General features: G+C 33.7%; 1 protein-coding gene across 3 annotated transcripts in view; it reads left to right on the top strand.

Moving 5' to 3' along the window:
• The first annotated feature begins 5,647 nt into the window (after positions 1-5,647).
• Positions 5,648-14,385, top strand: part of LOC110794102 (uncharacterized) — a 33,028-nt gene continuing 24,290 nt past the window's right edge. For 2 of the 3 annotated variants that reach the window (XM_056840554.1, XM_056840551.1), the window contains exons 1-2: positions 5,648-6,244; positions 11,547-11,626. The gene's annotated coding sequence lies outside the window, so the exon portion shown is untranslated. The remainder of the gene's footprint in view (positions 6,245-11,546; positions 11,627-14,385) is intronic. The other variant, XM_056840553.1, reaches the window with a different exon arrangement.

The following is a 14,385-nucleotide window of genomic DNA, read 5'->3' as shown; positions in this document are numbered from 1 at the left end:
TTTAGAATCTCATTAGAAACAAACTGTAATGTCATCCACACATTAGACAATGTCTTAGGATGCAACTCATTAAAAGAATCATACACTGCTCCACTTAAGTCCTCCACAGTTTTAGGCATTTTCTTGTGCATAAGTGATTGTATTGACCTGAAAAATCCCAAGTCCAAGATGTTGCAATCTGGACTGTTTGCTGGCTGTTGAGTCAACACAAAAGTGAACCCATCTTGTTTGTAGTGTAGTTGCCATTCAGGATCATTTTGCAATATATGTGCCTTTGCATTATCTTGAATGATATAGATGACCTTTTCCCCTTCATGTGGTGGCCACTTTGCCTTGATTGCTGGAATTAGCATGTTGATCATCATTGCCCTTGTTTCAATTTGATTCACAGACTTCACTGGCTTTGTTTCAATGGTCCCCTTTACTCTGTTTTTTGATGTCCTCTTGGCTGCAACTGCATTTGTGAATGGAAATATGCCTATTTTACCATCAAATTCACAATTCCCATTTTCACCCCACCTTGGTCTGGCTACTGCTGCCATGAACATGAATTTTGGTATCTTGGTTCTTGAACTTGCACTTCTATGTGGATAGGGTTCATTGTTTGCAAGATAAACTCTCTGGTTTTTTTGAGTCAAATAAAACCACTTCTCATCAATATGAATGAAGTCATACATGCTGTAATATGTTGGTTCTTGTGGTATAGTGTAGTCCATTATCAGTCTGATTGCCCACCTTATCCTTGCCATTTTGCATGCTTCTGAAATGCCTGGATGCAAGGGACTTGAGTGTGGCTTTATAATTTTCCTCTTGATGAGCCTCCATACTGTTGTTGGTCCCAAATTGAGCATTCTTGCAAGATCTACAATGCATGTTCTGTCCCCCATGGCTATTTGTGCAATAGAGTCATATGTGACTTGAACCTTTTTCCTGCCACACTTGTGATACTTACTTTCCACCACATATGAATTCATTGCTGCCTTCTTCTTCTTTGCTTTGTCCCATATTGACCCTATGGTTTTTCTGTTGTAATCAAATTCTATGGCTGCATCCCTTATTGTCCCAAACAAAAGAGTTTCTGAATCTGGAATTTTTCTATTCAGCAGGTACACCAAAATTTCAAGCCTCAATTCATTATTTATTCTAGGAGTCCTAGGCTTATGATGATCTGTTCTGGGTGTTGCTGTTTGATGATGAATTGGTGATGCATTTTCTGATGGTGGTGGAAAGTTCAAATCAAAAAGAAATGGTACCTCTTGAAAGTTGGTAGTTTGCTGCTGCCCTTCCCCTTCTACTATATGTACTTGCTGTACATATTCAGTGCTGTTTGGTACATCTTCATTAAACCCAATGTCCCCAAAATCAGCAGCAGTATTTTGAGAAGCTTGTACCAAGTGAGCAGCATCATCACCTACCTCTGAGTCAGAATCGGAGTTAATGCCATCGCCTTCATCATCAGAAAATCCGAGGAAATCGTCATCCTCTTGATCTGAAGCCATTAAGTCCCCTGTTTTTTTGCTATTTAATGCTGAATTGAGGAAGAAATTTTGGTGTTTTCCTTGTATTTATTGAACTTGGTAAAAGTCAGATTTTGGTCTTTTGTGGGGGGAAAGTGACCCTATTTATAAAGGGAATTCACTATGTCAACCCCTCAAAAATTTGGAGGGAAATTAAAATCCCCTGTTTTTTTATTTGGGGGAAAATTTGGAGGGAAAACTGAAATCAATTGTTTGGGCTTAATTTCCAGCCAAAAAAAACGTGAGTCATTGTATGATTAAATCTGATTGGTCCATGTAACAGCAGATGGGTCCCATACCCCATGTGACTGATATTTTTTGCTGATTTCTTTCAATACTTTAATAAAATATCTACTTTTCTCCCTATTAATTAAATACTTTCTCTCTCTTTACTTTATTCAATTTCTTACACCCAATCATTATTCTTACACCCAATCATTACTCATATCCCAATACAAACCAAGATTCAGTTTTCTTAAACCACACCCAACATTCTTTAGGGGAAGAACAAAAGGGAATGGAGGGAGTAAATAATAAATAGTAAATAGTAAATAATAAATAATAAATAATAAATAATAAATAATAAATAATAAATAATAAATAATAAATAATAAATAATAAATAATAAATAATAAATAATAAATAATAATAATAAATAATAAATAATAAATAATAAATAATAATAATAATAATAAATAATAATAAATAATAAATAATAAATAATAAATAATAAATAATAAATAATAAATAATAAATAATAAATAATAAATAATAAATAATAAATAATAAATAATAAATAATAAATAATAAATAATAAATAATAAATAATAAATAATAAATAATAAATAATAAATAGTAAATAATAGTTAATAGTAAATAGTAAATAGTAAATAATAAATAATAGTAAATAGTAAATAGTAAATAGTAAATAATAAATAATAAATTATAAATAATACCTACAATAACCATAATTATTTATTAATAACAATAATTACATATAATGTTAATGTAATAATAGTAATATTTAAGTAATAATTACGATAATAATAATTTTTATATATATATATATATATATATATATATATATATATATATATATATAAGAATAACGATAATAAAAATAACAATGATAATAATTGTCAATTTTAATTGAAATATCAAGAGTAAAAATAATTACAAAGAAAGATGAATCCGATCTTTTGAACTGAACTGAATTGAACTGAATGAAGCTGAACTGAACTGAACTGAACTGAATGGAGCTGAACTGAACTGAACTGAATTGAATGGAGCTGAACTGAACTGAACTGAACTTAATGGAACTGCAATAAAGTTCAAAAGAACAGGGCCATCATAATGTTGTTGTAGAAAGAAAAATTCGTCCTTTCTACACCATCACCCAGATACATCATAAATGTATCAGTTTTTATTTTATTATTTTGTATTCAAAGCCGCGGGTGAAGCGCTGGTTTTGTTCATCTGTTGATTTCGATTTTGGTGGAAAATTCATTTGGTGGACGTGATTCTTATACGGTATCTCAGGGAGGTACTCAGTAGTGATTTCATATTTGTCTTGATTTTTCGGTCAAATAAAAAGAATTTTTTTTTCCCTTCAATTGAAATAGAAATATTGGGGTAATGTTTTGGTATTTAGATTTTCATAGCTTAATTCTCGCTGGAGTGAAGCTCAAATACATTGAAGATTCAATATAGATACATCGAGAATTCATTATAGATACAACGAAGTTTGTATTGTAGATACATTACATAGAAAAAAAGTCAAAGATGAGGGAAGAAGAGAAAGATGGGTGGACCACGCACCACGGACGCCATGCATGTTCGAGCAGTCAAGCTCAGCATTGCAGAGTTCCCAATTCACAAGGAAAACAGAGGGAAGACAGAGGGAGAGAGAAAACTGAAATTAAATGGGAATTGTAGATCACGTGGGATGGGGTGTTGTGCTTGAAAATTATCTTATTGATGTTAATAGCGCTGGAAAAATGTTGTCCTTTAGATTAAGTTGATCGGACGATCACTAATGTTTCTCACGCTTCTCACCTAACTTGTACTTCTCACGTGAAAATTATCTTATAGATTTACACTCAAATGAGAAGAGAGCTTATAATGAGAAGAATGAGAAGTGATCTCATGCGTTCTCTAAGATCTGATCTAACGACTCCTACCGCGTTTTAGTAATGGCATAATTGTAAATTTCACCAAAAAAAATTCCGAAAACATTACAACAAACAAAACAACTTTTGTTTTCTCTCTCCTCATTTTCGCTGCTATCTTTTCTCTCTCCTCGAGAGTTTCCTCTCCGTATTCTCTCTCCTCCATTTTCGTTCTCTCTCCTCTCCGCCACCGTCTCCTCTCGCGCCGCCACATCTCCGCGCCGCCACCATCCACCGTGCCGCCAACGACTCCACCCTTCCATCTCCGACCGCCACCATATCTACGGCTTTTCCTTTTGTGAGTTAGTTTTAGGTTTTTATTCAATTTTAGGGTTGTGTTTTCTGTCCAAAATTTCTGCAATTAAGTAGGTAGTTGATAGTTATTTCCTATGATTTTATTTGTTTGATTTGTTCTATCCATTAGCAATTTTTGTATTGTTCTTAATCTGAAAAACTTGCTCATTAATTCCAAATAATTAAATAAATAATTACTCATCTGAAAATGAGCAAATTTAAGTTTATTATTTTGATTTCATTTTGCTCATTTCTTAATCAACTACTATGATTGGCTGATTACCAGCGATACTTAGCTTGTATTGACAGTTTTGATAATTACATGGAAATGGCTGCCAACTTGCTCATTTATGTGGTCTGAAAAACGTGCTCATTTGTGAAAATGAGCAATTTTCATATTGTTCTGGAAAATTTGCTCATTTATTTGGTCTGAAAAGTTGCTCATTTATTTGGTCTGAAAAACTTGCTTGGTGAGGTCGATTTTGGAGGACAATTCAGTGGATTAGTTAAGATGCAAGAAAAGGATGGAAGCTTATTTCCTGTTCCTAATGAAAGCTTAATTCTAGTTCTACTTCAGAGTCTGCTACGCAAGATGTGAACAATATATCTTCATTTCCTATTTTGAGTTGCAGACTTGCAGTTTGTCCTAACATGCATGATTTCATTGTTTAGAATAGGCTTTAAACATGATTCTCAATTAGCCATTTTTCTGTGTTAAATAATATAGCTAATTTTACTCTGTGGTCTGAACCATTGATGACCACGGTAATGAAAACATAAATGTTTATGAAAAACTAGTATATCCTCAATATTCAAAACACCTGGGTTTGTTAATATTCAAAACACCTGACTTTGAGTTTATGAAAAACTAGTAAATCCTCAATTGTTAATATTCAAAAGCTGCCTGGGTATAGGACACAGATAAGGGAAATGAACAACCAAATCAGCTTCCAGCAGACCTAGTATTTGTGCTTCGATGTGTACATCAGAGATAACGACTTGATCATGATGTAGAAGTAGCAATTTAACATACGTGGTAAATGCATCAATTCTGTTCTAAGTTAGGATGATTGAATGAATACTCGATGAACTTAATCTGTAGCCTGTATAGGTTGTGATTTGCTGATTTCTAAGCATATTAATTTTTTTGTTAATATATATCTTCGTAAATTTATTTTGATTCGTTGTTTAGTCAAGATAACTGGCAGTTGTAGATTAGGCCTCATAGTCCTTGACTTAGCCAGTGATTGGGGGGAATTTGTAGCTCCTACAGAGATTTGTCTGGTTCTGTTATAACTTAACAACCATTTATATATATATATATATATATTTAGTTTTATGCTCATCTGATCAAATGAGCAAAACATTTACTCATTTGCACAAAGGAGTAAATTTATTTTGTTCATTTGCACAAATGAGTTAATTTATTTTGCTCATTTGATTCTATTTAAAAACAATAGCCTACTAGCTCAATAGGTAGAGCATTGTGCAAATGCACAAAAGATGTGGGTTCGAATCCCACGTAGGTCAATCTTTACTTTTTGTTCTCATCATTTTGAGTCGGGTCTTTAGTCTTACTTTAATAGTTTTCTTTTACTATTTCTTTAGTTGCAAAGTATAATTTCCCAGGTTAATATTATCGTTTTCTAAATTGAAACAAGCTCTAAATTAACATGATGAAAGAGAACAAAATTAGAAGGTGATGAAATTGGAACCAAAAAACATCTTCTCACCAAATTCTTCATTTGTTTCTCAACATATATCTATAGAGAATAGTTTGAAAGTTGAAACTCAAACCTAGTGCTCAATTGAGAAGGCAAGATATATAAATCACAATTATTCCTCATCAAAGGATAAATAACCTAACGTAAACAGACCTGATTTGGACAATGAAATACTGAAGATTTTCCTTTTAGGCTTCCAAAATAGAGAATTTGAAGCAAGAGAATGCGATATTAGATGAAGAAAAGGTTGGACTTGAAATTTACGGCCAAAAGCTGGCAGAAGAGGCTGCAAAAGATGAATTTTCCGAGTTTGTTGAACCACTCAAAGCAACGAAAAGGGAATTCAGATAGAGAATGAGTCTGCAAAAGATTACATGAACGAGACCTTGTATGGGGATAGCTTAAGGCTTCAGCAAGTGCTGGCTGATTTCCTGTTAATTTCAGTGAATATTATACCTGGTGGAGGTCATATTGGAATTATAGTTCACTTAAAGAAGGATAAGATAGGAGAATCCTTTCAACTTGCAAATTTGGAATTCAGGTAACGCATCACCCTCCCTTTTATTTAGATTGAACATGAGTACTTAATTACAGGTTCAAGGAACTGTAGTATTTCTGTTTTTGGAAAATTAATTGATATATGAAACCTTTCCTAAAACACGCCAGGAAAAGAAAAAAACTTAATAGATCTTGTGTATCATTCAACCTTTTATGGGTATACAACTTGACCTTCTAAAGACTGCATTTCAGCTGGAGTTAGAGCTGATCAAATTGGCTAAACCCGTGTTTTTCTGGGTTTAGGAAACATTTAGGGTTTGGACATTATCTTAGGCCAAAATGGCTTTTTGCCTCAGCTTGGCCCATGTTTAGCTTTAGCGGGTGCTCTGTCAACTAGAAAAAAAATCTTATGAAGATGAATATGGAAGCGGGAGCGGTGTCGTATCTTTGTCCGAAAAGCAAGATATTGTTCCCTGCCGTCATGTTTTTTGGTCAGATATAACTGCAGTCTGCAGACATGGGAAAATGTCTTGAAATCAGAATTAACAAGAAATGTAAGCTACAACCAACAGGGTTATCTGAAAAGAATGATGGACAAGGAATTAAGTTCTGATACAGTGAAGTATACAAATGACACAACAATTAAAAGGGAAAATTACTAATTGGTTTCTTTTAAAACTTAAAAGCAGAACATGGAATTTCCTAGGTTGTGCAAATCTACTGGCCAGCTGTAGAATAATATACCTATATCCAAATTCATTGGAATTTTAGAAATGATCAGTTTATCAGGTTTAGCCCGACTGAACATGTAAATAAACTTGAACTCGAGTAGCTTAAGGACAAATAACTACTATGGTTAACTTAGAACTGAATTATTTACAGTCTAGTCTGGTTAACTTAGAACTGAATTATTTACACAAATGAGCAAATATTTTTGCTCATCTTTAAAATTTTAAAGTTCGGGTTTGTTAATATTCAAAATTTTTGCTCATTGTGTTTAAATGAGCAAATATTTTAAAATCTCATATTACTTAACATTCAAAAAATTTGCTCATTTTACAAATGATCAAATATTTTTGCTCATCTTTAAAATTTTAAAGTTCGGGTTTGTTAATATTCAAAACTTTTGCTTATTGTGTCTAAATGAGCAAATATTTTAAAATCTCGTATTACTTAATATTCAAAAAATTTGTTCATTTTTTATAATTTACACAAATGACCAAATATTTTTGCTCATTTTTTATCGTTTACACAAATGAGCAAATATTTTTGCTCATTTTTTATAGTTTACACAAATGAGCAAATATTTTAAAATCTCATATTACTTAATATTCAAAAATTTTGCTCATTTTTTATCGTTTACACAAATGAGCAAATATTTTTGCTCATTTTTAAAATTTAAAGTTCGGGTTTGTTAATATTCAAAACTTTTGCTCATTGTGTCTAAATGAGCAAATATTTTATAATATCAGATTACTTAATATTCATAAAAATTGCTCATTTTTAATAGTTTACACAAATGAGCAAATATTTTTGCTCATTTGTTTTCATTTTAAAGTTCGGATTTGTTAACATTCAAAAAAATTTGTTCATTTATTATTGTTCACACAAATGAGCAAATTTTTTGCTCATTTTTTATAGTTTACACAAATGAGAATTTTTTTTGCTCATTTTTAATAATTTACACAAATGAGCAAATGCTTTTGCTCATTTTTTAAAATTTGAAGTTCGGATTAATTAATATTCAAAACTTTTGTTCATTGTGTCTAATGAGCGAATATTTTAAAATCTCAGCTTATTAACATCTAAAAAATCTGCTCATTTTTTATAGTTTACACAAATGAGCGAATATTTTTGCTCATTTTTAAAAATTTAAAGTTTGGATTTGTTAATACAAAGAGTTGCCTATGTAGGATTCGAACCTACACCATTGTGCAATCGCACAAAGCTCTACCAGTTGAGCTAATAGGCATTGCTTTCAAATCAGAATGAAAGGAATACCAGAATAGCCACATGTAAGTGCATTTTAAGAGAAACAAGGCTACATATAAGAACAATTAAGTAACTGTAAGGATGAATCAGCTCCCTTATATGGCTATAGTTCTGAATCATGTCGCTACTAAGAAAATATGTGTCACGTGTATTCCTAATCCCCCATTTGAACCCAAAAGAAATGTGTTTCACCCTGATGGAGTGCATTTTCCACTTTTTGTCTAGAAAAGATGAGCAAACTCAGATACGATGAATTCATGATGGCACTCAAAATTAAGTTTAACAAAAGAAGACATAATATTTTGTAAGCTCATAGCAAATTTTATCTCCACAGTGAATGCAACAAATACATATCAAAACAATAAGTACATTTAAGTAACAATCTTGGAAGCGGATGAACAGTACCTGCTAATCCATGGGCAAAATGGCACTTGCTCCCAAATGGGCAGCAACCAGTAGTTTCCCACTTGTTACAAATCCTGGTCTTCCAATTCGAAGGCTTTTGAGTAGGACCATTAGCACCACAAGCGCTGCCACCCACGGTTGGACTCACACTTATTGCTACAGTCTCTCTTAACATCAGAAAGAATATTATTCAGATATGAGAGCCTGGTCAGCTGACCCCGTCCTTTCGGGATCAATACTTTGCCATTGTTATTGAAAGAGAGCCTGATAAAGCATTACATACCATTTGCAGGCCAACTACAACTTAAGACATCAACCCCATATTTATTCCCCATCACTGAAACCTCTTTAATCTCAATCATACAAACTGGTTATACAAATGCCAATAGATTTCATATTGCCGGCCAATACTCAAGCATTAAAATATCTTAGTTTCTCAAGAGAAAGTGAGCAACCAGAATGCAAAGAAATTCAGCTGCAACAATACGTATCACATTAATGTTATGACCGTGTATAAAATAGAGACTCAAATTGAATAAAAGTTCAAGCAACCCAATTTACAGAAGTTGCGTAGTATAAACCATATGCACCTCAGACATTTTAACAGAAATCAAGAATTCCCAACATTCAAGAAGTAAGTCATTTAGCTCAATCTCTATTTACAAGTGTCGCGGGGAATGCAATACAGTTTAATAACTCGTTTCGAACTTACTACATTATGGCGAAAACTAATCGTTTACAAGCTGATTGCTACATTCAGATGAAATGATGAAAACTAATCCTTCAAAACCTGATTTGCTACATTATTGAAGCATCCATTCCTCTACAGTAGTAAAAATGATGAAAACTAATCGGATTGGACAAATGTTTACAATCAAATTGAATCAGAAAATACAAATATATTTACAATCAAATTCAAGCAAAACAAAACGAGAAAAATAATTCCCCAAATCAACTCAATTCGAGCAAAACACCTAGCTAATTCGAGAAAATCAAAAGAAAAACCCTTATTCGAAAGATTAAATAACATGAACTTAATTCACATAACTACTCATCAAAGAAATCACTTGAATTCCATCAAGAACCTAATCCCACAAAATCAAAAGAAAACCCCAAATTCGAGCAAAATCGGTCGAAATTATCAACCGAGAAAGATAATAAACACGAATAAGAGAAATAAAACATTAATCGAGAACCTAATTGAACACAAATCAAATTGACGAACAGAAAAATTGAAGAACACCAGCAAAATAATCAGAAAAATCGAAGAGAGAAAAATTAGAAAAATCAAAAAAATCAAAAACGTACCTGAAGATTGGAAGAGGATCGCAAATAAGCTAAAGAGATATGCAAGAAGAATCGTGGAAGTTGAAGAAGATGAGCAATTGATTAAATTTCGTCTGCCATGGAAGAGTAGGTCGCAAGCAGAAGGGAGGGAGAATCCTGTTTTAATTTTTCTAATTTTCTGGGTTCGGTTTCTCGTTTTTTCTTTTAAATTTCAGGCGCTAATCTGGGCCGTCATATCTAATTCATTTGGACGGTTTAAATTGCTTCTCATTCTTCTCATTTTAGTGATCTTCTCATTGGAGGGTGACCATATATATATATATATATATATATATATATATATATATATATATATATATATATATATATATATATATACACTTCGTATTAGATTTGTTTTCGTGTTCCCTGCTTTTCATGCCTTGTGTCTACTCTCTTCACTATAATCTTTTATTTTTCTTACCACACATTCCGCATACGGTTTTTATAACGGTTTAGTTTCTAACCCCAATTATTTCGGAATTAAGGCATTGCCAATTAGCTATATGCTTTTTATTAAAATCGTTTCTCCAAATTTTTACATGCCACGTGACACTCTCTCTCAATCCACAAATCCATTCTATATTATACTTTCATTTAAAAAAGAGATATATGGTTTAAATAAAGACCTGATAAAAGATAATAAGAGATGAATTTAATAGGAGTCAACTACTGGTAAAAGATAATAAGAGATAAATATTGTTAGGAGTCCAAATAGATAAATAAATACTTAATAATAAAAGATAATAACAGTCTAAGAGATAAATTTTACTAGGAGTCCACTACCATGCTCTATATAATGCAATGCAGCTACCATTACAGGGGAAAAAAACAATCTCATTAGCGAAGGCTATTTATGACGGGCTCAAATCCCGACTTTTAAGTGAAATATTCTACGACGAAATCATGTCGTAATTGTTCTTTTACGATGGAAAATAATGTCGCTAATACTTTTAACCCATAAAAAAAATAACAAATCATGCATTCCCTCTATAATTTTACTTTATTGATCCGTGCATCACAATTAGATATATTAGATTTCTTTTTCAAAACATTTTTTTCCTTTTCTCTAAACCGGTTTTTATTGTTTTTGTGTTCCTGCTTTTCATGCATTGTGTCTACTCTCTTCACTATAATCTTTTACTAGGCTAGGTCCCGTGCAACGCACGGATGAGACTAAATAATTTTTTTCTATATTCTGACTAATTTATTTAGAATAAATTTTTAATAAAACAAAATCATATCAAAGTTTATCATGGGTTGTTGGAAAGTTAGAGAAAATTATTATTTATTCAAATTATAAAGTGATTAGAACAATCTTAGGTGTTTAGGGTTTCGACAAAAATACTTATGTTGGGCAAAAAAAAAAACTTATCATACCTTTATCAGGTTACCGTTTCTTTTAAATTAAATGATCACAAAATCTTGTTTACAATGGGTGTACAATAAATTATTGTACACCAAGCCCATATTAGGCAACCCGTAAATATGGAACGTGTGAGTCGGTTTTTTTTTCTTTCGAATTGGGGGTCTCTGTCACTCGTTCTTTCTCTCTCTTCTAACTGTTTTCTCTGCTTCTCTCTTTTCTCTCTCCTCTCTCTCTCTTCTGCGATTTTTCTTAGGCATTTGAGCCGCAATTTCTTCGCGATTTCTTCTGCAATTTCTTCGCGATTTGGCTACATTTACCTCGACGTTCATCAATGTTAGTTTTCTTCCTAGTCTCTTTGTTTTTTCGTATTTTGATAATTAGGTTCTTTTATTTTAGTTGTTCTACTTGAATTATTCTTCGAATTGTGTTGAGATTATGTTTTTCTTTGTTTGTGTTGTTTCGATTTTGTTTTTGGGTGTTTTGATTTAGGTTTTTATCGATTATTGCGTTTTTTAGGTTTCATCGATCGTTTGTTTTTGTTGTGATTTTGTTCCTTTTAGCATATTTTTTCAATTTTGTGCTTTAATTTATGTTTTATAAAGTTTATAAATGTGATTGTTGTTAAAGTTTATAAATCTGTTAATAAGTTAAGGTTATTCACCTAAAAGTTAAGAACATTGTATTCAAAGTTGCAAGCAATTGTTGAATACTTGAATGTGTATCGTTTAGGTTTTTTGATTTCATATCCACTTGAGAAATACTTGTTGTTGGTTTAGTAGAAGCCAAGACTGAGTTAGAGAGTCTAACTTAACTTAATTTCATTTAACTTAACTTTAACTGTGAATAACTGAACTTTAATTGGTAGAAGTCTAACTTTCACGCTTTTACCTTTGTGAGGGGGTCGAAAAAGCACGAGGCTAATGCGTGACCTCGTCCCTCGTGGGTGTGACGATTCTTTTTATTCAATCAAGTGTAATTGGATTCCCTGTGAGTATACACCCAATTGACTAGTAATATAGGAGTCGCCATTCAGTTTTTAACGACAATGAGAAAAACTGACAAAACCCGGTTATCGTGACATAAAGGGAGTGCAATTATGTTTGACCACGACGGCCGTAGGTTCCCTTGTGATCCCTGGTGTGGGGATCTCTCAATATACACCCGCAAGGTAGAGATTGAGGGTTCGGGGGACTGTAACTACCGAGAGGAGTACTTCGCTCGTCGATAACTCCAGAGGCAGGATATCCTTACTAGCTCAGCATAAATAATTGAAGGGACATGCGTTAACTATTAAACTAATCTGAGTTGATTTTAGCAATATGCAACATATAATACTAGATCGATCGCGATTATCTGATTTACATAGCATTAAGGGACCTAGCATGATAATCCAATTTCCCAAAAATATTATATTTGTTAGGCGTGATAGAACAATCAGATTAGGTTAGTTTAACAGTTCATAAAAAGGGCGAGGAAAGCAGTTAAATCATCGAAAAGGGACACATTACGACGCACCCTTGAGAGGTGCGTCACGGTTCTCAGAAAACTAACCACTTTGACTTTGCTATTTCTCCTTTTTATTTAACGAATCTCAATTATGGGACAGGATACGTTCTGTTCGATTTATGGATCGATTGCGACAGAACGCGTGAACAATTTCGCAGCGAGAGGCTTAGGCTAAGGGTTGGAGTCAATACTCAGAATAGAATTATGTGTTGTTGTGTGTCTTTTTCACGTCGAACTTAGGGGTCTATTTATAGGAAAAAGTGGCGTAGAAAGATAGTTTTTCAGGAATTTGAATACGAAATGGATTAGGAAAAGAATCCGTCCCAGGTATTTTCGGCGCCAAGCTCTGGGCGCTGGAATTTTCGGCGCCCAGGGCTGGGCGTTGAAAATAGGGTCTGGCAGAATTCTTTGTCAGATTGGACTCTAGAGTACGGAGTTCATTAAGAGACTTAATCCGAGTTATTTGGTGCGTATCAATTTACGACGGAATGCGTCTGGGCCCTTTACGAACTCTAGGTTCGTTATGAGTTTAATTAATACGTTAGCTCTTTTATCGAACTGCGATAGGAATAGAATTCCTTTTACAATTTCTATCTCTTTTAGGATTTATGTTGGAGTGCAACACCTAATTCTGACAGGTTTCTATCTTTTTTATTCTTACTACTTTTAGCAACTACCCTTTACGGCAGTTACTATTTTTAGCAGGTTTCGGGTGAAATGAAAAGGGGAATTGATATTCGTTTATTTTATAGGAGATGCGTTGTCAAGTGGAGATTTATGCTTTCATCATCGAACCTTTCCCTTTCGGGAATGGGGACAAAAGTAGGTGTCTACAGTTAGCCCCCACTTTGTGTTAGGTTATGATACATATGACAATTCATAAATCATGCGGAAAAACCATAAACCCAGGAAAACATATTATTTACACATAATCATTTAGCATAGATTAGATGCATACTCTTTGTTGCGTGCCTTCCCTAGCTGCGCCCGAACCGAACAAGAACAAGTCTTTAGGACTCCAAGTGTCGTCCCTCCGTAGATAGTCCACAGCACGTCCGGATCCGCCTTAAGATTGACCAACTAGAATCGCCCTTAAGGTACTATTATTTTCGGCACTTTATAGGCAAATGTGTGACTGAATTTTTCTCTCAAAAACTCACTTTGAATACTTTGAAACTCGTTATAAATTGTGAACCCAGGCCACATATTTATAGGGTTATGGAAAGGGAATTGGAATCCTATTCAGATACAAATTAATTAAACCTAGAATCCTACAAGAACTCTAATTTAATTAATTTATCAAATAGAATTAGGAATTTAATCATTAACCGAACTCTGCACGTTTTAGGAAATGTGCACGAACACAAACACTTACACACGCACACACGGCAGCCACGATGGGCCGCCCATGCGTGCGCACAAGCAGCAGCCCACGCAGCGCCCGCGCGCTGCGCGCTGCGCGTGCTGTGCGCACTGTGCGCGTTGCGCAGCCTGCTGGGCCTGGCCTTGCGCTGGGCCTGGCGTGGCTGTTTGTGCGGCGCGCTTGGCTTGCTGGGCGATGGCCTGGCTTCGTGCTGGGCCTCGTC

This window comes from Spinacia oleracea, chromosome 3 (genome assembly GCF_020520425.1).
Source record: "Spinacia oleracea cultivar Varoflay chromosome 3, BTI_SOV_V1, whole genome shotgun sequence".
In the NCBI taxonomy this organism is placed as follows: Eukaryota; Viridiplantae; Streptophyta; class Magnoliopsida; order Caryophyllales; family Amaranthaceae; genus Spinacia; species Spinacia oleracea.
Note: the sequence above shows the minus strand (reverse complement) of the source record. Positions and strands in the feature narration are given on the sequence as shown.